The sequence below is a fragment of the Balaenoptera ricei genome, chromosome 3, assembly GCF_028023285.1.
Source record: "Balaenoptera ricei isolate mBalRic1 chromosome 3, mBalRic1.hap2, whole genome shotgun sequence".
Classification (NCBI taxonomy): Eukaryota; Metazoa; Chordata; class Mammalia; order Artiodactyla; family Balaenopteridae; genus Balaenoptera; species Balaenoptera ricei.
The window spans coordinates 42,639,567-42,661,278 of record NC_082641.1 but is presented as its reverse complement, the minus strand read 5'-3'; the positions used below and the strand labels follow the sequence as shown (position 1 = coordinate 42,661,278).

At 39.3% G+C, this 21,712-nt stretch overlaps 1 protein-coding gene across 1 annotated transcript in view; it reads right to left on the bottom strand.

Annotated features, from left to right (window-relative positions):
• The window catches only part of SNX18 (sorting nexin 18), a 282,915-nt gene that overhangs the window by 53,087 nt on the left and 208,116 nt on the right, over positions 1 to 21,712 (bottom strand). The gene's annotated exons all lie outside the window — the stretch shown is intronic.

The following is a 21,712-nucleotide window of genomic DNA, read 5'->3' as shown; positions in this document are numbered from 1 at the left end:
AGTAGAACATTATCGGTGGATACTTAATTGTAACTAAAACTTGGTAAGTTAGATAATGCTCAGGCTTCATTTTAAGTAACTGGGGTAATTTTGTGTATGTACATGCATGTGTTCAATCCTGGTGACTAGAGACAACTTTCTACTTGATGAATGTGGATTGCTGTTTGTGAATATTACAATTCCAGTACTTTTAAATGATGCTTATCTTCTGTCTAGAAGTTATTTGGAAATATTGTTTAGAAAGGGTGATGTGTCTGGTGAGTAAGAATTTTCCCCCAAATTCTTCTCTACTACCATGTTCCTTCTTTAAAAGGAACATAGAATTAAATATGAAAATGGGAACTTCTTGGGATGGCATTAGCTAAGGTTTGGTATGTATGATGCTTCCCCATTTTGGAAAAACTGCCTTGTGCACATCCTCATTCAGAACACAGATAGCAAGAAGAGAAGCATTAAAAGACATTGTTGTTTCACTCTCTCTTGGATCACTGGAGAAGTCAACTGCTATACCATGAATGAGTGTGTGTGTGTCAGGGTGAAGGGAAAATGTCATGTTATTTTACTTGAACTTGGCATTTAGTCCCATCTTCTTTCCTCTATCCACTGAAAATATCACAGTATTAAAAAACATTTTTTTAATGAGACAATAAAAGTTGAGTGAGTCCCTCCTTCTCCCTATTTTCCTTATATCTATTCTACTTGCAAACAACCTCTCTTAAGTCTGTGTCTACATAGATCCCTATATTAGCTTATTTGCCTGAATTGACTTAAAAGGTAGTTTTAAAACTAAGTTTTTATTCATTTATTTTTAATGGTGCAGAGAAACTTTACCTTCTTCAAATTCTTTGATCAGATACTTTATTCCTCCATCCATCCTATTATACCAATAATTCAGGACCTTTCCCACTTCATCTACATTCTGAAAAGTGTCTCTGGATTATTCTTCCAGTTGTGGAAAGTAACCTGTTTTATCTTTTTTTAATCTCATCTGGAAACTTCTTTTTCTTGTTTCATTTCCCTACCTTATCAACTTTGTTTTCACATATACCTTTTCAACCTTTTTTAACACTATATTTGAACATTAATCAGGAATGGAAGAAAGGAGAAAATTTGTGAAAGGGAGGCTTCAAAGAAGAGTTATTGGGTGAGAAGAATTGAGATACAGGTGAAATTTTCCTATTTTACTAAAATGTCTCCAGTCATTACAAAGGTCCTTTCCAGCTCAATTACTTTGATTCTATAATCTTTGCTTGTTTGCCTTTGGTGCAAAACAATTTCTTCATGTGAAATCTTGTAAGTAGAGCAGATTAAGAAAAATATGTCACTTTAATTGACAAACAATATGGAGTTCAGATTCTCACATACTGGGGCTGTTCTGACCCGAACTCCCCACTCCTTTTCACTGTGACCCCTGAGGTTGGAAGAGGGTACTACTCCCTACTACTCCCAACAATCTGCAGAATATAGTTTAAAAATCACTGGACTAGACAGGCTCTGAGCTCTATCCTTGCTCTGAAATGCTGTGTGTCCTTACCTGTGCTACCTTTCTTCGCCTCCAATCTAAATCATACCCACCTTTTCAAGCCCTGTTCTCTAATTCCCATCCCTGACCTCACCTGAATATATTTGTATCATCTTCCTTTGTGCTCTTGCCCATTCTGTTCCCTCTATGTCAACTTCCCTTCCCACCTTTTTTGGTCCTGAAGAAGTGTAGAATTTTTAGGTAGTAAACTGTATTCTAGTTTGACTAGAGCATTGGACTATCGAAGGAAAATAGTAAGAAAACTGGGTCCAGATCATAGAAATAGTAACTGTCTGAGGTAGCCACTTAGGTTTGGAGTAACAGAATTAGCAACAAACACAAATATCAACCCACTTATACATAAAATGATTTCACAATTCCTTTCCCATCTAGCATTCCTGACTCCTATGATCAGAGTTGTTTCTGGTCTGGCAGCAGGGGATGGAGTGAACTGGAGCAGGCAGGGCCAGAGGCACGGACAGAATGTGCTCTTCCTTGGTCTGTTAGCTCCATAAAGTAAAAGCCATAAAAAAGCAAGATCCACGCAATCATCTTTCCTTTGCTTCCCTGTGACATGTCTAAGTGGCTCTTCCATTTCTCCACAGGGCTGGGGAATCTGAAATCACCTTGAGTAAACACCTGGCAGATGGTGTTTTTGAACTCTTGGCTTCCCTCGGAATTTTCCTCACAGTCTCCATTTCTCTATTCCTGAATTTGTTTAAACATTCATGCAGCATTTTGAACTTTTAAAAAGCACTTCCACATCCACAATTTCACTTTATATCAACTTAGTAATGGGAGAATTTATCTTCATTTTACAAACGAGGAAACTGAATGCCTGGCAGTTTAAATGACTTGCTAAGATTACATACAGTAACTAATATTAGTGGCAGAGTCATAACAGAAAAGCAATGAACTGGGAGCTAAGAGACCAGTATGACAAGTGTATGCTCATATTGTTAATACGATTCTGTGGAAACAGCCCCTCCCTGCCACCGTGCCCACTGCCAAGTTAGACCTACATTGTCCCTGTGATGTCGTGAACATCATCGACAATCTAGTCGACGTGAAAATCTCCACACAAAAGAAAATGTTTTGGACTAATCATCTTTGCTTCTCAACATGTGGATTTGTGGGACACTGGACATTTTGGATGGCTTAGGAGTTGGCACAGTTAGGACAAAGTAGGTTTTCAAAGTTGGTTGGAGGCAAATAAGCCAATGGAATATGGCAACCAGATTCTGCACATCTAAAATACGTTCCTATTTAGGAAAGAGAAACTTTCTAAATCAGCTCAAAGCAGTACAAGATGGAAATAAAGGTCTTATGCCAAAACTCCAGCCACCACAAAATCTATTCAGTCCCCTCAAAGTCAGCTCGGCAACGTGACAGAGCGTGCCTCTGATCCCTGCCCAAACGCTGGAACCCACCATCTCATAGGCAGAATTCTGGCACCTTTCAGAAGCTCCATGTTTAGAGGGGAGAAGCCAAGGTGGGATGGAGGGCTCTGTGAGTATTGGGAGAGGGTGTGGGACCTGGTTTCTATGCTCAGAGCCACCGCTGACGTCAAACCCTCACCTCCCTCCCACTCAGACTGGAGCAAGCACACAGAAAACTCCCTTTTGCAGCTGTGCAAACTGTTCTTGCCGAGCTGCAACACGCCCACTGCTCCCTACAGCTATTCCAAATCCACAGTCTCATTGGCCATATTCAGAGGGAAATTAAAAAACCTGTCTGTTTCCCAGTTGGCCCTTTTTCAATCAGATTAAATTAAAATGAAGCCTGAAGTTTAAATGAAATGCTTTTCCAGTTTATGCTCTGGAGTTTCCATGCTCCTTTCTCCTCAGCCTGATTAGGGCAGGCTGGCCAGTTGAAGACTTTTCTTCCAGTGTCTCCTAAGGAACATTCTGGAAAGTTGGCTATAGGGCTGCATTTCTGTCTAATATGCATCTGCTTCAGGCTTCAGATGTGCCTGCTTACCCTCCCTGGCGGAAAGTGGGACATTAGGAATCGATTCTAAAAGCTGGCCCTGTAGAGGGAAGGGGAGGGGACAAAGTTAATCAGATTTGTCCCAGGTCTTACGAGAGCCCATTGTCCCCATTGGTCCTGCAATATACAGACTGCCCAGCTCCATCTCTAGGGGACTCCAACCCAGTCTGTGGGGGAGAAGAAGACCATTTTTCTTCGTGGGAATAAATGGTGTAATCTGCCCCTTTCAATGGAAGCTCAGGTGGGAAGGGGTGAAACAACTCTTCCAAGTCCCTCTAAACTGTGCTTCTAAGAGTTTGACATCAAGAGTGGTGTTAGAATTAAGAGGTACAAACTACTATGTATAAAATAAATAAGCTACGAGGATATATTGTACAGCACAGGGAATATAGCTAATATTTTATAATAACTATAAATGGTATATAACCTTTAAAAAATATGAATCACTATGTTATACACCCGAAACATATAATATTGTACATCAGTTATACTTCAATAAACAAACAAATAAACTCATAGAAAAAGAGATCAGATTTGTATTATCAGAGGAGGTGGAGTAGGATAATTGGATGAAGGTGGTCAAAAAGTACAAACTTCCAGATATAAGATAAATAAGTACTAAGGATGTAATGCACAACATGATAAATACAGTTGACACTGCTACATGTTATATATTGAAAGTTATTATGACAGTAAATTCTAAGAATTCTCATCACGAGAAAGAAAATTTTCTTTCTGTTTATTTAATTTTGTATCTGTATGAGATGATGGATGTTCATTAATCTTACTGTGGTCGTCATTTCATGATGCATGTAAGTCAGATCATTACTCTGTACACCTTAGACTTATACAGCGCTGTGAGTCAGTTATATCTTAATAAAACCAGAAGCAAAAAGTGAAAATAAAATAAAATACTACTAAATGAAGGTAAATAAATAAATAACTAGATGTTCGAATTTTTTTTTTTTTTAAGTGGTTTTAGAGGTTTGGGGGCAGAGGGAACATGGAGCTCTTGTGTTATTTCTAGTCCCAAGTGCCCTGCAAATCCCAGTAGTTCTTGGGTATGTATTGGAGTCATCTACGGAGCTTTCTAGAAATATAATTGCCATGCTCCGAGCCCAGATATTCTAATTCAGTAGAAAGGGCACTGCAGGACCTTAGCATTTGTGTAGTTTGTAAAGTTCTACAGTGATTCTCCTGCAGGTGGTTTTGTGTATTTGCCAGTTTTCTCATCTGGGATGTGTATCAAAACCATCCCCAGGGTGGAATTCTAAAATCACTGGAAAAAAATTCTTTTAAGTGGAGATCTGCAGTACAAAGGTAAGGAGATGGCCCATCTGAAAAGACTGGAGGATATAAAACCAGGAAGAGTTACAGTAGACAGGAACAAATGCCTCAGGTATAGACAAATGGAGTAGGGCTGTTTATTCTAGGAAAACTACCTTAGCCCACAGAGATAGTCACTGAATAAAATTAATTGTGTTCTAGCTGCAGAGATAGTGCTCAGCTCGGGGTGGAGAGAATAAAAAGTCTCATCCCTGGAGGTTGGGTAAGTGGGTAATATTAGACCCATCCATCCTCAAGGAGAAGGGATATATTTAGACAAACACAACATGCCTCAGGGAAGGAACATGGGTCAGTTAGCTCCAATATTTTGAGCTCTCATTTCTAGTGGTATTAGACACCTTCAGTATGTTCTGATTGTTAAGACTTTCATTTTTTTAACAAGTGATGTTAAGTTTATAATTTTATTTTATTGAAGTATAGTTGATTTACAGTGTGTTAGTTTGAGGTGTTCAGCAAAGTGATTTAGTTATACATATACATATATTCATTCTTTTTCAGATTCTTTTCCCGTATAGGTTATTACAGAATATGGAGCAGAGTTCCCTGTGCTGTACAGTGGGTCCTTGTTGGTTATCTATTTTCTATATGGTAGAGTGTGTATGTTAATCCCAAGATCCTAATTTATCCCTCCCCCCACGTTTCCCCTTTGGTAACCATAAGTTTGTTTTCAAAAATCTGTGAGTCTGTTTCTATTTTGTAAATAAGTTCATTTATATATTTTTAGATTTGATTCCACATATGAGTGCTATCATATGATATTTGTCTTTCTCTGACTGACTTCACTTAGTATGATAATCTCTAGGTCCATCCATGTTGCTGCAAATGGCATTATTTCATTCTTTTTTATGGTCGAGTAATATTCCATTGTTAAGACTTTCATTTATTCCTTCGCTAAATATTATTGACCACCTGCTCTATGCCAGTCACTCAATGCTAGATTCTGGAGGGACAGTGACAGTGCCACCAGAACTCTTCTTCTCTGATCATTTCTCTTCTTGCCTTATTTTTACTTGGCCTTAGTTTTTCATCTAGACTCTTTCCACATGGTAGAGAAGTTGCCTTCTGCTGCCCCTGATTTACACCCTTCAGCTTAGAAACTCCAAGAAAAAAGGAAGCTTCTTTCTTTCATCATCTATCAACCATTCTGAGGGAAATATTTGGAATGGCTCCGCTTGAGTCATATGCCCTACCATGGCAGATGATATTTTCATTGGTGTGATGATGGTCACACCAAAATATTCACTCTTCATTCCACATGTTCATCTTACAGCATGACTGACATTCCTTCCACCAAGCAGGGGATGCGGGAGGGGGTTGGGAGGTCCTATGTTCCCTCCCCTTCTATCTGGGTGGGGGCTGTGATGGCTCCAACCAACAAAGTACTGTAGAAATGGCAACATGGAACTCTTGAAGCCAGGACATCAAAAGGAAATAGTTTATGCCTGGCATACACTCTCTCTCTCAGGATACTCATCTTTAGATCCCAGCCTCCACATTGTGAGGAAGCCCAGGCCACACGGAGAGGCAACAGATGGGTGGCTCTAGCCAGCTGTCAGCATCAACATGCAGACACGTGAGTGAGTGAGTCTTCACCTGACTTCAGCCCTAGCCCTCAGGTCTTCCAGCTGTGACCCCAGACACTGTGTTACAGAGACAAGCCATCCTGCTCTGCCCTGTCTGCATTCCTGACCCACAGCACCCATGAGCCATTATATAACATTATTTATGTTTTAAGTCACAAAGTTTTGAGTTATTTGTTGTGCAGCAATAGATAAATAATTGTCCATTGGGCCAGTTGCCTTGCAATTGGAGTATTGTGATTAGGGGAGCAAATGTGTTACTGAAGAAGAAGAGATGTGCAATGTTGCTGGGTAGACAAGATGAATAGATACCACAGCCCACTACAATCATCCTAGGATAAGTTAATTTCCCATGAGTGTATAAATATACATGTATATGAACAATTGAAACCAGAGTCATTATTATAAATAGCAAATGGAAAAGGATCTTAATTTTACTAATTCCATTTGCTACATCATGAGCAGTCTAGTATTATCCAGGAAACATATGTCTGTTTTCTCTGATTAATTGCTTGGGCAATGATTCTCAATTCAGCAAAACCTAAAAACCAAAATTTCAGAAGTGTTACAAAGAGGTTTTGGGCACAAGTAGAAGTTTAGCTATGTAACTTAGGAGGCTGAGCTTGAAAGCTGGTTTAAGAAACAGGTTCTGCAGTGGTGTTTAATAGGAGACCACACACAGGGGTGGCAGGGAGGATCACTTTCAAGAAAGAACACGTCTTTCACAGCGCAACTTCCCTCTACTTGCTCTCCTCTGAGCAATTCAGGAGCGTGTTCATTTGTCTCCTGCAGGTCACGATTCATTTGCATAACTGAACACGGAACCCTAATTCCTCATTAGCAAAAGAAATTATACTCTCTGGAAGTTAGAAGAGTGTTTTTTTCAGTTTTACTTTTTTTTTTGAAAGAGAGTCAACCAAAGTATATTCTCAAAGTTTATTGTATGTAATTATTTTTATACACTTCTGATAAAAAATTTCCTTATATAAACCCATTTTGAAAGCTTGAAACACAGGAGGGGGAAACCATGAATTAAGCAGTATCTGAAATGTGCTCTTTCTCACAGGAGGAAAAGAAGTTTACTCTGCAGTCAATTTAAATGACAGCCTCCAGAGAGGTCAGAGACTGGGCTTCAGGATTAGGGACTGAGATACGAAATTAAAATACCTGCATCAAGGCTCATCTATAAAGAAAAAAACAAAAACAGTAGACATTTCTCTGTTGTGTCTCTGAGAAAGGCAGGCTTTGGGGAAGAGGAAAAAGGTGAAGTTCGCTGACCTGCAGCTCTCTAGTGGGACAGGGGTCACAGAACTGAATGCATCCTCAGGCTCTACTTCCTTTCAGAAAGTGATTGCCAATGAAAGAGAACACATTTTGCCCTGTCCCTCCCTGAAGTTAAATTTCTCATGTAAATCCACATGGAAACAGAAGAGACTAAGTCCATTTCATAATTCAACAGGATTGGATCATGCTTTCTGAACTTATAACGAGAGTGTCGAATTATGTGAATCTTGGAGAGGTTTTTCGTTTAAGTTCTAGATTCTAAAAAATTGTGGTAACATTTACATAACATAAAATCTACCATCTTAAGTCTACATTTCAGTGGCATTAATGCTGAACATTCACACTGTTGCATAACCATCACTACCATCCATCTCTATAAGTTTCTCTTCTTTTCAAACTGAAATTCTGTACTCATTAAATAAAAACTGCCCATCCCCCTTCCCCCCCCCCCAGTCCCTGGCAAGCACCAGTCTACTTTCTGTCTCTATGAATTTGACTACTCTAGGCATCTCGTATAAGTGGAATCAGACAATATTTGTCCTTTTGTGACTGGCTTATTTCACTTAGCATATCCAAGTTAAAGCATATGTCAGAATTTCCTTCTTTTTAAAGGCTGAATAATATCCAGAGGATGTATATACCACATTTGGTGAGTTTTTTTTAAGGGGAGGATTATCTTCTCCACCGATAATCTTCAGGATAGCTTTCCTAGTCCACATCACCTTTTCAACATTAAACATTTGTTTAAAGATGATTTTTTTCTTCTATATTTTATCATCATATCTGGTGTAGGGGAGCAAAATTCGCCGCCCCAAAATATGTCTCATTTTCATGAGAATTAATTTAGGCCGATTATTTTTCTGGCTCAAAAGCCTCAGGAAAAATCCTTGACTTTCCCTCTTCTTGCCTAAAAGAATGTAGATGGAGGCCCTGTTCCAGGAAGGGAACTATCACCATAGGTAACTATAGTATGAATTAGGTGTGTAGACAGGGAGGAACCTAGCAAATTCTGTTTGTTAAAAACTCCTTTCTATGTCCCATTGTCTCTGCCTGGCTCAGCAAACATTTGTTTCCTAAACATTTACTTTTCCATCTCCATGTAAATTGCTTTCCTCCCCTTTCAAGTCCTGAACACCTACCCCCAACATTCTCTTTTGCCTTTAGCTGAAGATGGTGTTTAAGGCGAAGGCTTCAGCCATTTTGGCAAATGACTCGGTTTTCCTGGGTTTCTGCCATGTCTGTATGTTATTAAATTTCTGTTTGATTTTCTCCTTTTGATCTGTCTCATGTCAATTTAATTCTTTGGCTAGTCAGAAAAACCTAGAAGGATGGAGGAAAATTTCTTCCTCCCCGATACTGGTTTTCTTTTCCTCCCTACCTCCCTTTTTTCCTTTGACCCTTCCTGTGTCCCTCCCTCCCTCCCTTTCTTTCTTCCTTCCTTCCTTCCTCCCTCCCTCCCTTCCTTCCTTCCCTCTCTCTTTCTCTCTCTCTCTCTCTCCTTTGCAATAGCAGGTGATACATATTGCTTGTATCATAACACTTACATAAGGTGTTATGTAAATACTTACCTCTCCTAACAAATTGTCAGTTTCTTGGAGCATGAACAAAATCCTACCTTATAGGAGGCCTGGAATAAGCGCGCAGTAGAGGAAAGTTGAGTTTAACTGAGTGAAATGATACTCAAAGTAGACAGCTACATAATGATCTCATCTACAGATTTCTTAAAATCAGCTAAGCAAAACACTGACCCATATGTCTATCCATGTTTTCATTTTCTATGGTTTCCATAACAAATTTCCACTGACTTAGTGGCTTAAAACAACAGGAATTTTTTATCACATAGTTCTGTACTTCAGAACTTCAGTATGGGTTCTAAAATCAAGTATGGGACTAAAATCAGTATGGGTCTAAAATCAAGGTGTCAGCAGGCTGCATTCCTTTCTGGAGGGTCTAGGAGAGTATGTTTCCTTGCTCATTCAGGTTTTGGGAGAATTCAGTTCCATGTGGTTGTAGGACTGAGGGCTCAGTGTCTCTGCTGGCTCAGCTGGGAGCTGACCTTAGCTCCAAGAGGCTTCTCTCCAGCCTTTGCACATGTATCTCACAGCCCTGTATCTCAGAACCAGCAATGGAGCATGAAATCCTTCTCAGGTTGTCATCTCTCCTGGCCTTCTTCTATTGTAGTGTCTTTCTCACTGCAGTGTGGAAAGATTCTACACTTTTAAGGACTTATGCCATTAGATTGGGCCCACCTGGATAACCCTCATCACATCTGCAAAGTCACTTTTGCCATGTAAGGTAACATACTCACATGTTCCAGGGATCATGGCATGGACGTCTTTGGGAGCCATTATTCTGCCTACCACAATCTGCAACTATTTACTCCAGATCTCCTTGTTCCTGATCTTCTAATTTTTCTCTTTCTAAGGTCTTTCCTAGCCGACCAAGTCATTCTTCACTCTCCATGGGTTCATGTATACTCTAACCCCAAATTACTTTTTCTTCTACACAATATGAATAACCAGTTGAATTGCCCAAAGCTCTGTGCATTGGGATGATTTTTCCTTCCCACTCTCTTTCAAGGCTTCCCTCAGATGGGGCTGTAGTGCAGCCATGATTCATTTTCAGTGTGCACACACATACTGGGCTGAACCACTGTCATCCAAGCTCAGTCTTTTTCTTCCTCCACCAGTTGGTCATAAAGGATCCCACATGTGGCCACAGGTGTGAGCTGAAGAAGCAGTGCTGGTATGAGAGTAATGGATGACATGGGAATCTGGCTATCTGCCTACATAGCTTGCTTGTATTCTATGGTCCTACCTGTGGTCAAAACTAGATGTAGCGCTTCTGTTTTATAACAGACTGCTGCTGGCCCTGCCTTACTTTGTGACTTTGTGGGCTGGATCATATGATCCAAGAACTGCAGCCTGGACTTACTACAGAGTCCTTTCCTACTCTGGAGCCTACTCAGAGCTGGCAGCCTTTCATGTCACACACTCTGCTGGTTGGAACAGTATTCCTGGGCGGGGAATATTCTGCCTCCAGATTCTGAAGTTGCCTATAAAGTGTTGTATTTCCCTCTTCATGGTTGGAAGTGCAGGAAGCAATAGTTTTTCCTTTACTTTGGAGAGTATGTCCCAGTTTGCTTCAGACTACTGGGAACCTAAAAATTTTACTGATGTGGCCCTCCCTAGAATCTTCAAAGATTTTATCTCACATTCTCTGGAGTGTGTGTGTCTCACCAAGGCCTCCAATGAACTAACTAGCCACTGTGCTCCTCTGGTCTGATTAATATAATGCCATCAACAGAGTAGCCCAACATGAGGTTCTATGGGACATCCAGGTCTTTTCAGACTATACTTTATGAGAGAGTGAGAGAGTTCACATAGACCTGGGGAAAGACAGTGAACACATACTATTGTATATTCCAAATAAATGTGAAGCATCTAACCTTCTTTTCTGAGCATAAAGAATGTCTGACCCCATACAATGAACCTGAGACCATGCTAATCTGCTCTAGCTGTCACAGCAGCTGCAGTTGGGACTACCTCTTAGTTGAGTTTGCACTAGTCCACTGTCATCCTTCAGTATCTGTCTGATTTCTGTAGGGGGAAGACTGGTAAATTAAATGGAGATATGATGACCATCACGTCTGCAAGGGGTAAAATATAAAGGCGGATGAGAGAGAGTTTATTGATTGGGGAGCCCTCTTCCAGAATACACCCTAAATAACCTAGAGAAGGCCCCAGGAAATTGTTCAAGGATGCTGATAGGATGACTCCTAGAAGGATGGTAAAAGAGATGGCCCAACCAAATAAAGTAAAAAGGTCAGAGATTGCTGTGGCATGCAGAGGAAGGGGAAGAAAAAGGCTCAGAGAAGGGACATTGTGGATATACTATGGAAAGCCCAATTATGTTATGACTTAATCCTATTTATTGGTCTGGTGGCAGGAAGGGAGTAGAGGCAGATTTGGGGGTAAGGGAGTTACATGTTGTCTTATGAGAGAAAGACCTCTGCGTCTTCTTCAAGTAAGCAAGCATATTATCCCTCAGTATGCAGGAATGGAGGCACTTTCGCAGGCTCAGAAGGTTAAGAGGAATCTGGACAGTAAATATTTTGGGTGGCATCAACCAAGATGTCCTTATTCCTCATTTCTAAATCTCATTCTTTCCCAGCGAGGGCCACGACCTTGGCACCATATAATATCTTAGTTGGAAGTTTAAATTTCCTTGGATTCAACTACAATGTCAAATAATTCCTGAGGCTGCTTCTCAGCTTTCTCAGCTCTCCCACTATAAGAGGTGATACCTCTTTATATGCTACCAAGGAGGATCTCTCTGGCATTCACTCTTAGCTTATAATTGTCAGTTAATCACGCTCTGCTTTTGAAAAAATTTTCCTAGATCATCAATTGAGTTTACCAATAGCCATCCAGTTCCATTGTTCTTATTGTTTCCCTCCATATTTCTCAAATACCTGATATACAACACCATCTAATGAATTCCTATCCACCACTATATCATCCCAGTTCATCACTCGTTGAAAGTTTTAACAAGTGCTTTGCTACCTAGTACCAGGGGCTAGCTGTTGCTCACTATCACCAGCAATGGGGTCCTCTTTGCCAAGTAGGTATGGGTGATTCAATTCCAAAATCTCAACTCAGTGTTTGATACTGAAGGCTTCTGCCTTTAGCACTCTCAGTGGCTGGGAACAGTACTTCATTCCTAAAGACTAGGTGGTGTATCACAGTGTCTATCAACTAATTTTAAATGCTTAATTCAAAACAGAACACCTTGATCTAACTTCAGAAAGAGATTATTTCAGGAAAAAACCTTCCCCTCGAAGGCTCATGTGAAATAAATGTAGATCATTGACCTTCATCTCATTGGAGAAGCAGAACACTTTGGTAGGCAAGTCATCAGTGAATGATGTTTGTTAGATGCTTACCATGTTCTCAGTCATTCCATTCAGCATAAAGAGAGGAAAAAAAATCTTACAGGTTTCTAAATATGTCTTCAAAGAAACACAAGTGATTTTTGGTCACAGTTGCCAATATTTAGATTGAGTTTGTTTTTTTTTTTTACATCTTTATTGGAGTACAATTGCTTTACAATGTTGTGTTAGTTGCTGCTGTATAACAAACTGAATCAGCTATACGTATACATATTTCCCCATATCCCCTCCCTCTTGCGTCTCCCTCCCATCCTCCTTATCCCATCCCTCCAGGTGGTCACAAAGCATGAGCTGATCTCCCTGTGCTATGTGGCTGCTTCCCACTAGCTATCGATTTTACATTTGGTAGTGTATATATGTCAATGCCACTTTCTCACTTCATCTCAGCTTACCCTTCCATCTCCCCATGTCCTCAAGTCCATTCTCTATGTCTGCTTCTTTATTCCTGTCCTACCCCTAGGTTCTTCAGAACCATTTTTTTTTAGATTCCATATATACGTGTTAGCATATGGTATTTGTTTTTCTCTTTCTGACATACTTCACTCTGTATGACAGACTCTAGGCCCATCCACCTCACTACAAATAACTCAATTTCGTTTCTTTTAATGGCTGAGTAATATTCCATTGTATATATGTGCCACATCTTCTTTATCCATTCATTTGTCGATGAACACTTAGTTTGCTTCCGTGCCCTGGCTATTGTAAATAGAGCTGCAATGAACATTGTGGTACATGACTCTTTTTGAATTATGGTTTTCTCTGGGTATATGCCCAGTAGTGAGATTGCTGGGTCATATGGTAGTTCTATTTTTAGTTTTTTAAGGAAACTCCATACTGTTCTCCATAGTGGCTGTATCAATTTACATTCCCACCAACAGTGCAAGAGGGTTCCCTTTCCTCCACACTCTCTCCGGCATTTATTGTTTGTAGATTTTTTGATGATGGCCATTCTGATCGGTGTGAGGTGATACCACATTGTAGTTTTGATTTGCATTTCTCTAATGATTAGTGATGTTGAGCATCCTTTCATGTGTTTGTTGACAATCTGTATTTTTCTTTGGAGAAATGTCTATTTAGGTCTTCTGCCCATTTTTGGATTGGGTTGTTTGGTTTTTTGATATTGTGCTGCATGAACTGCTTGTATATTTTGGAGATTAATCCTTTGTCAGTTGCTTCATTTGCACATATATTCTTCCATTCTGAGGGTTGTCTTTTCATCTTGTTTATGGTTTCCTTTGCTGTGCAAAAGCTTTAAAGTTTCATTAGGTCCCATTTGTTTATTTTGTTTTTATTTCCATTTCACTGGGAGGTGGGGCAAAAAGGATCTTGCTGTGATTTATGTCAAAGAGTGTTCTGCCTATTTTTTCCTCTAAGAGTTTTAGAGTGTCTGGCCTTACATTTAGGTCTTTAATCCATTTTGAGTTTATTTTTGTATATGGTGTTAAGGAGTGTTCTAATTTCCTTCTTTTACATGTAGCTGTCCAGTTTCCCCGGCACCACTTATTGAGGAGGCTGTCTTTTCTCCATTGTATATTCTTGCCTCCTTTATCAAAAATAAGGTGACCATATGTGCGTGGGTTTACCCCTGGGCTTTCTATCCTGTTACACTGATTCATATTTCTGTTTTTGTGCCAGTTCCATACTGTCTTCATTCCTGTAGCATTGTTGTATAGTCTGAAGTCCAGGAGCCTGATTCCTCCAGCTCCATTTTTCTTTCTCGAGATTGCTTTGGCTATTCGAGGTCTTTTGTGTTTCCATACAAATTGTGAAATTTTTTGTTCTAGTTCTGTGAAAAATGCCTTTGGTAGTTTGATAGGGATTGCATTGAATCCGTAGATTGCTTTGGGTAGTAGAGTCATTTTCACAATGTTGATTCTTCCAATCCAAGAACATGGTATATCTCTCCATCTTTTTGTATCATCTTTAATTTCTTTCATCAGTGTCTTATAGTTTCCTGCATACAGGTTTTCTGTCTCCATAGGTAGGTTTATTCCTAGGTATTTTATTCTTTTTGTTGCAATGGTAAATGGGAGGGTTTCCTTAATTTCTCTTTCAGATTTTTCATCGTTAGTGTATAGGCATGCAAGAGATTTCTGTGCATTAATTTTGTATCCTGCTACTTTACCAAATTCATTGATTAGCTCTAGTAGTTTTCTGGTAGCATCTTTAGGATTCTCTATGTAGAGTATCATGTCATCTGCAAACAGTGACAGGTTTACTTCTTCTTTTCTGATTTGGATTCCTTTTATTTCTTTGTCTTCTCTGATTGCTGTGGCTAAAACTTCCAAAACTATGTTGAATAATAGTGGTGAGAGTGGGCAACCTGGTCTTGTTCCTGATCTTAGTGGAAATGGTTTCAGTTTTTCACCACTGAGAATGATGTTGGCTGTGGGTTTGTCATATATGGCGTTTATTATGTTGAGGTAAGTTCCCTCTATGCCTACTTTCTGGAGGGTTTTTATCATAAATATGTGTTGAATTTTGTCAAAAGGTTTTTCTGCATCTATTGAGATGATCATATGGTTATTATTCTTCAGTTTGTTAATATGGTGTATCACATTGATTAATTTGCATATATTGAAGAATCCGTGCATTTCTGGGATAAACCCCACTTGATCATGGTGTATGATCCTTTTAATGTGCTGCTGGATTGCGTTTACTAGTATTTTGTCGAGGATTTTTGCATCTATGTTCATCAGTGATATTGGCCTGTAGTTTTCTTTTTTTGTAACATCTTTATCTGGTTTTGGCATCAGGGTGATGGTGGCCTTGTAGAATGAGTTTGGGAGTGTTCCTCCGTGTGCTATATTTTGGAAGAGTTTGAGAAGGATAAGTATTAGCTCTTCTCTAAATATCTGGTAGAATTCGCCTGTGGAATCATCTGGTCCTGGGCTTTTGTTTGTTGGAAGATTTTAAATCACAGTCTCAATTTCAGTGCTTGTGATTGGTGTGTTTATGTTTTCTATTTCTTCCTGGTTCTGTCTCGGAAGGTTGTTCTTTTCTAAGAATTTGTCCATTTCTTCCAGGTTTCCCATTTCATTGGCATATAGTTGCTTGTAGTAGTCTCTCATGATCCTTTGTATGTCTGCAGTGTCAGTTGTTAATTATCCTTTTTCATTTCTAATTCTGTTGATTTGAGTCTTCTCTCATTTTTCCCTGATGAATCTGGCTAATGGTTTATCAATTTTGTTCATCTTCTCAAAGAACCACCTTCTAGTTTTATTGATCTTTGCTATTGTTTCCTTCATTCCTTTTTCATTTATTTCTGATCTGATCTTTATGATTTCTTTCCTCCTGCTAACTTTGGAATTTTTTTGTTCTTCGTTCTCTAATTGCTTTAGGTGTAAGTTTAGGTTGTTTATTTGAAATGTTCCTTGTTTCTTGAGGTAGGATTGTATTGCTATAAACTTCCCTCTTAGCACTGCTTTTGCTGCATCTCACAGGTTTTGAGTTGTCATGTTTTCATTGTCATTTGTTTCTAGGTATTTTTTGATTTCCTCTTTGATTTCTTCACTGATCTCTTGGTTATTTAGTAGCATATTGTTTAGCCTCCATATGTTTGTATTTTTTACAGATTTTTTCCTCTAATTGATACCTATTCTCAGCGCTGTCGTCGGAAAAGATACTTGATATGATTTCAATTTTCTTAAATTTACCAAGGCTTGAGTTGTGACCCAAGGTATGATCTATCCTGGAGAATGTTCCATGAGCACTTGTGAAGAAAGTGTATTCTGCTGTTTTTGGATGGAATGTCCTATAAATATCAATTAAGTCTAGTTTGTTTAATGTATCATTTAAAGCTTGTGTTTCCTTATTTATTTTCATTTTGGTTGATCTGTCCATTGGTGAAAGCATGGTGCTAAAGTCCCCTACTATGATTGTGTTACTGTCGATTTCCCCTTTTATGGCTGTTAGCATTTGCCTTGTGTATCGAGGTGCTCCTATGTTGGGTGCATAAATATTTACAATTGTTATATCTTCTCCTTGGATTGATCCCTTGATCATTATGTAGTGTCATTCTTATTCTCTTGTTATAGTCTTTATTTCAAAGTCTGTTTTGTCTGATATGAGAATTGCTACTCCAGCTTCCTTTTGATTTCCATTTGCATGGAATATCTTTTTCCATCCCCTCACTTTCAGTCTGTATGTGTCCCTAAGTCTGAAGTGGCTCTCTTGTAGACAGCATATATACGTGTCTTGTTTTTGTATGTCTTTTGGTTGGTGCAGTTAATCTTAGATTGAGTTTTGAAGTAGTAATCCCACTGCTATTATTAAGGTTAAAGAATTTGTTTGGTTTATAAAGGGCACTGCTTAGCCATGGCAAAATTTTCAAATAACTTGAGGTTTATACTAGTAGGTACTCTTGGGCAAGCCAGAGATGTCAATAAAATGTACACTGGCCAGCAGTGGGCCTTGGGAGAACATCTGGAACACCATTCTCAATTCCTACAGCTTCTCAGAAAACTAGGGGTTGTGTGTATGATTGAACTGCTTCCCAGGGACTTTCAAGGAGCCAGCTGTCAAGGCCAGGAACTCCTTCCTCTCTTTCCACTTATTTTATTGTTCTCTATTGCATCCTGTTGTCACACCACCCCTCACACTGAGGCACAGTGGCTTGCCTGACAACCTGGGATGGGAAAGGAGACAATATCCTCCAGGAATGCCTGCTGGTACCATGGCCACCCCAGGAGACAGTGGCCACCCGAGGAGGCTTGGGATTGCCTCTCTGTCCTAAGTATATTACAGTTTTCTACCAGGTGGGTCTGCTCCAACTGGGAAAGGAGTTCTGGAGTCAGGAATATTCATTATCTACAAAATTGTCATTTGACATATTGTTGTGTTAACTTGCCTGCTTTTGACCAAATGAATTTTGACCTATTGCTTTTAACTGAATAAGTTTCTCCTAAATAAGTTGGATCCATTTCCCCTTGGCTTTCCTATTGTCTAATTATAAGAAAACATAAAAATATAACTATTCAAGTCATCAAAAAATAACTAAAAGTCATCAAAAAATATTGAATAAGCCAAAGATCTCTCTTTCCCACCCCCACTCTCACCCACTTCGTTTCCAGTACTATTACTCAGAATATTCTTGATGTCTAGTAGATCAAGAAAATACGAAAATATCCAAACTCTAGCCTTAAAGTTATCACAGGTGGAGGAATTGAGAAGAGAATGAAGAAAAAAATGACATCTGCTCTTTGATTATTTGTAATAACCTTTGAATAAAATGAGTTAATACATGTAAGTGCACTTAAATAGCATTTATTGAATGCCTACTACATACTAGAAAGTGTACTACTTATTATTATTTTACATATTGCAGCTATGGTAACTGGCATATTATCATTACCACTATAAGCATATTAAAATGTACCAAGTAATGGGCGGTGCTTGTTATTCAGTTAATTATAACATAATTGATTTAACTTACTTGGATGAAAATTTTATACTTCAGGTTGTTGCCTCCTAAATAGAATGACACTAAATTGTGTAAAAAATATGCCTAGAAAATTGCTGATGACTTACATGTGCTTAGAAAGTATGTCAATGCCTAGCTACAACACCCATTTCTTAGGATTTTATAATTTTGTGAAAGGAATGCATTACTTTCTGCCCCAGAGGTATTTGGGGCTTGAGGCTAACACCCATCTTCCAGAGGCTCTAAATTATAAGAAAAAGCCACTTTTGTCAGAACAGCTGTGTGGGAGGGTCTGAAGGTGGAACCAAGAAACTGCATAGACCCGTCTGAGATCTATCACCTATAAACCATGGGATCATGGTCATCTTACTTGAACTCTGAGTGAGCCTTATTTTATTCATTTATGAAAGGGAGATAGAGATACTTACCTCAGTGTTATTATGAAGACAGAGTATGAAAACTGTATGTAAAGCACACAGTAAATGGCAGATATCTTTACTGTTATTGATGTTATTACTAGCTGGGATTCCCTGAAGTGCCTGCAGGAATAAATTCTCTTCTAGTAAACTAGTCCCTCTCTGCATCTCCGATTCCTCATCCATAAACTGTGAATAATAATGGTATCTACTCCAATGGCTCTTGTAAGGATTAAGTGAATTAATACATGTAAACCCTTTAGAATAGTGCTTGGCACATGGTAAGCCCATTATTCAAGTTCATGTGCTTTCAATTTATACTAAATTTCTTTGACCAGATCTAAAGATATAAACTACTTTTCCTCCAAAGGAATATTTGATTTAGTCAAAAGTATTATATCGTTTTTTCCTCCTCGTTGACCACAGACTTCACCCTTTAAAAGGCCCTTTCTTATTAACTGGAAGAGACAAAGTAAGCTGGTTTTGTGAAAAAGTGCCAGGCTTGGCTAGTAAGTAGTTGAGGGTGGATCAAATGTGGCCTTGGAGAAGTCACGCTCTGAGCTTCAGTTTGTTTCTTCTGACAGATGAAAATAACATCCCTGTTCAAACCACCCGAACATCTCCTTGGGTGATTTAAAGATCATATGGGATGAGGGAGACTCTTGCCTCCTATGATATTATTAGTGTTCACGAATAACGCTTGGCTTCTCCCAGTCCACATAATTGACTCTCAGGCTTCTTCCTTGACTACTGATTGGATGTAAATGAGGTGGCTATTTGGGGGTGCTCCTGGGGTCCATTAAGGTGATAACTCTGAAGGACAGTGTTCAAGCCATTGAAACTTAACATACAAAATACTTCAGAAAATACCATTGAAGGATGACTTAACTACTTAATATAGAAACACTGGACATTGAAGCTTAATGATGTGAAAAATTTTAGAAATAGTGTCTGTTATGGGCAGAATTATGTCCCCCTAAATTCATATGTTGATATGTTAACCCCTAATACTTCAGAATGAGGTCATTAGGGTGGGCTCTAATCCAATATGTCCTTGTAAGAAGAGGAAATTTGAGCACAGACATGTGCAGAGGGAAGGCAATGTGAAGACTCAGGGAGAAGATGGCCATTTACAAGCCAAAGAGTGCCAAGGATTGCTGGTAACACCAGAAGCTAGGAAGAGGCAAGGAAGGAGCTTCCCTTTAGGGTCTTCAGAGAGAGCATGACCCTGTTGATACCTTGATTTTGGACTTGTAGCATCCAGAACAGTGAGAGATTACATTTATGTTGTTTAAGCCACCCAGCTGTGGTGCTTTGCTATGGTAGCCCTAGGTAGACTATCACAGTGTCCCAGTAGCCTTCTAAGAAGCTCTAAGTCTGTGAAGCCTGAAGGTGGGAGTGGGGATTAAGGAGGAGACAGGGTTCACTCTCCTCTTCTTCAGCCATTGCAACTCTGTTTATCAATATTAGATATTGAACTTCTAAGAAGAGTTTTGTTTCTACTAAAGAATTTTAGTAAAAAAGAAGTTTGGAAAGTACTGCTCTAGTGTAACAGACCCTGTCAATACTCCAGCCCAGGGATTCTTCACTGTTTTCCTCTCCCAGGTTTTCTGGGCAATTTCACTCCCAACAACCTGAACCTGGATCTTTGGTTGAGGGCAGCCCTCAAACTGATGCCAGAGCTTTCTTTACCTGCACATAGAGTATTGAAACAGGGGAAGTATGCAGTCAGCAACTGACCTATGGGGGGGGTATAAATACTCCAGCTCCCTCACCCCTGATCAGGACAGCTCTGAGGTGGGACCTGCACTGTCTTCAGAGCTTCCCTGTGGGACTTGGCTTGACACCTCACCCTTCTTGGCCTTCTATCTTTTCTCTGCTTCTTTTCCTTCTTCCCTACAGGTTTTCCTTGGGAAAACTTCCTAATAAATATAGGGTCTCTCAACCTTGGCACTATTAACATTTGGAACTAGATAATTCTTTGATGTGCAGCTGTCCTGTGTACTGTAGGATGTTTAGCAGCATCCTGGGCTTTATCCACTAGATGCCAAAAGCATATCTCCCCTTCCTCCCTCCTCCCTTCACTGTCATGACAATTTCAAAAATGTCTTAAAGCCAATGCCAAATGTTTCCTGGGAGATGAAATCACCCATTCAAGAACCACTGTTTAAATATTATAAATGTGGATCCCCAAGTTCTGAGAGTTTGCTAAAGTAGAAGAGCTGGGATTTGAAGCTAAACTCCCTGATTCCCAAGCCACTGGCTATTTCTTTCTACTACGCTTATGTTTCTCAAACTTGTCTGATCATAAAAATCACTGGTGTGTGTGTTTGAGGATGGGGGCAAGATAATTGGTTTTAAATTCAGATTCTCAGGTTCCTCTCCTGAAGAATCTGATTCAGAAGACCTAGAGAGGGGCACCTGGGTTTGTGGGCATCAGTGATTCTTTTGATCAAGAATGACTGGGAAACTGAAATACTGATTCTCAGATTGTAATGTGGAAAGGAATCTCCGTGTATATGGTATATGTGGGGGGGGTGCATGTACAAAATATAAATTCCTGGGCTTCATACACTGAGATTTTGATGGTTTTAATAAACTTCCTAAATTTTTCTGATATAGGTGGTCTGAAGCAGTTGTTACAATACTTTCTATTAAATTGTTCGATTGTTAACACACACACAGAGTGTCTTTAGATCTATCTCGAATGACCTCCCTCAGTTGACATCAAGATTCCCAGCAAATGCACTTATAATATACTACTTCCCTTTAGTACTTATCAATAATTTGTGTAATATAGCCTTCTTCTATAAAGTGCAAAGTCCATGAACCCAGGGACCCCCTTTACTTTCTATTTAGTTATATTCCTCAAGTAGGCAACATACCTCACCCTGAGTGGGTGCCCAGTAAATATCTGTTGAGTGAACGACATTAGATGGTGGGGTAAGCAGAATATTTTTGGAGTCATTATTGTCCAAAAATATCCACATTCTAATCCCCAAGAATTTGAATATGTTCAATATGAATATGAAAGTGTTATGTTACCTGGCAAGGGAGAACTAGGTTTGCAGATGGAATTAAGATTGCTAATAAGCTGACCTTAAAATAAGGGAATTATACTGGATTATTCAGGTGGACTTAATGTAATCCCAAAGGTCCTTTAACGTGCAAGAGGGAGGCAGATCCTATGATAAACCATAA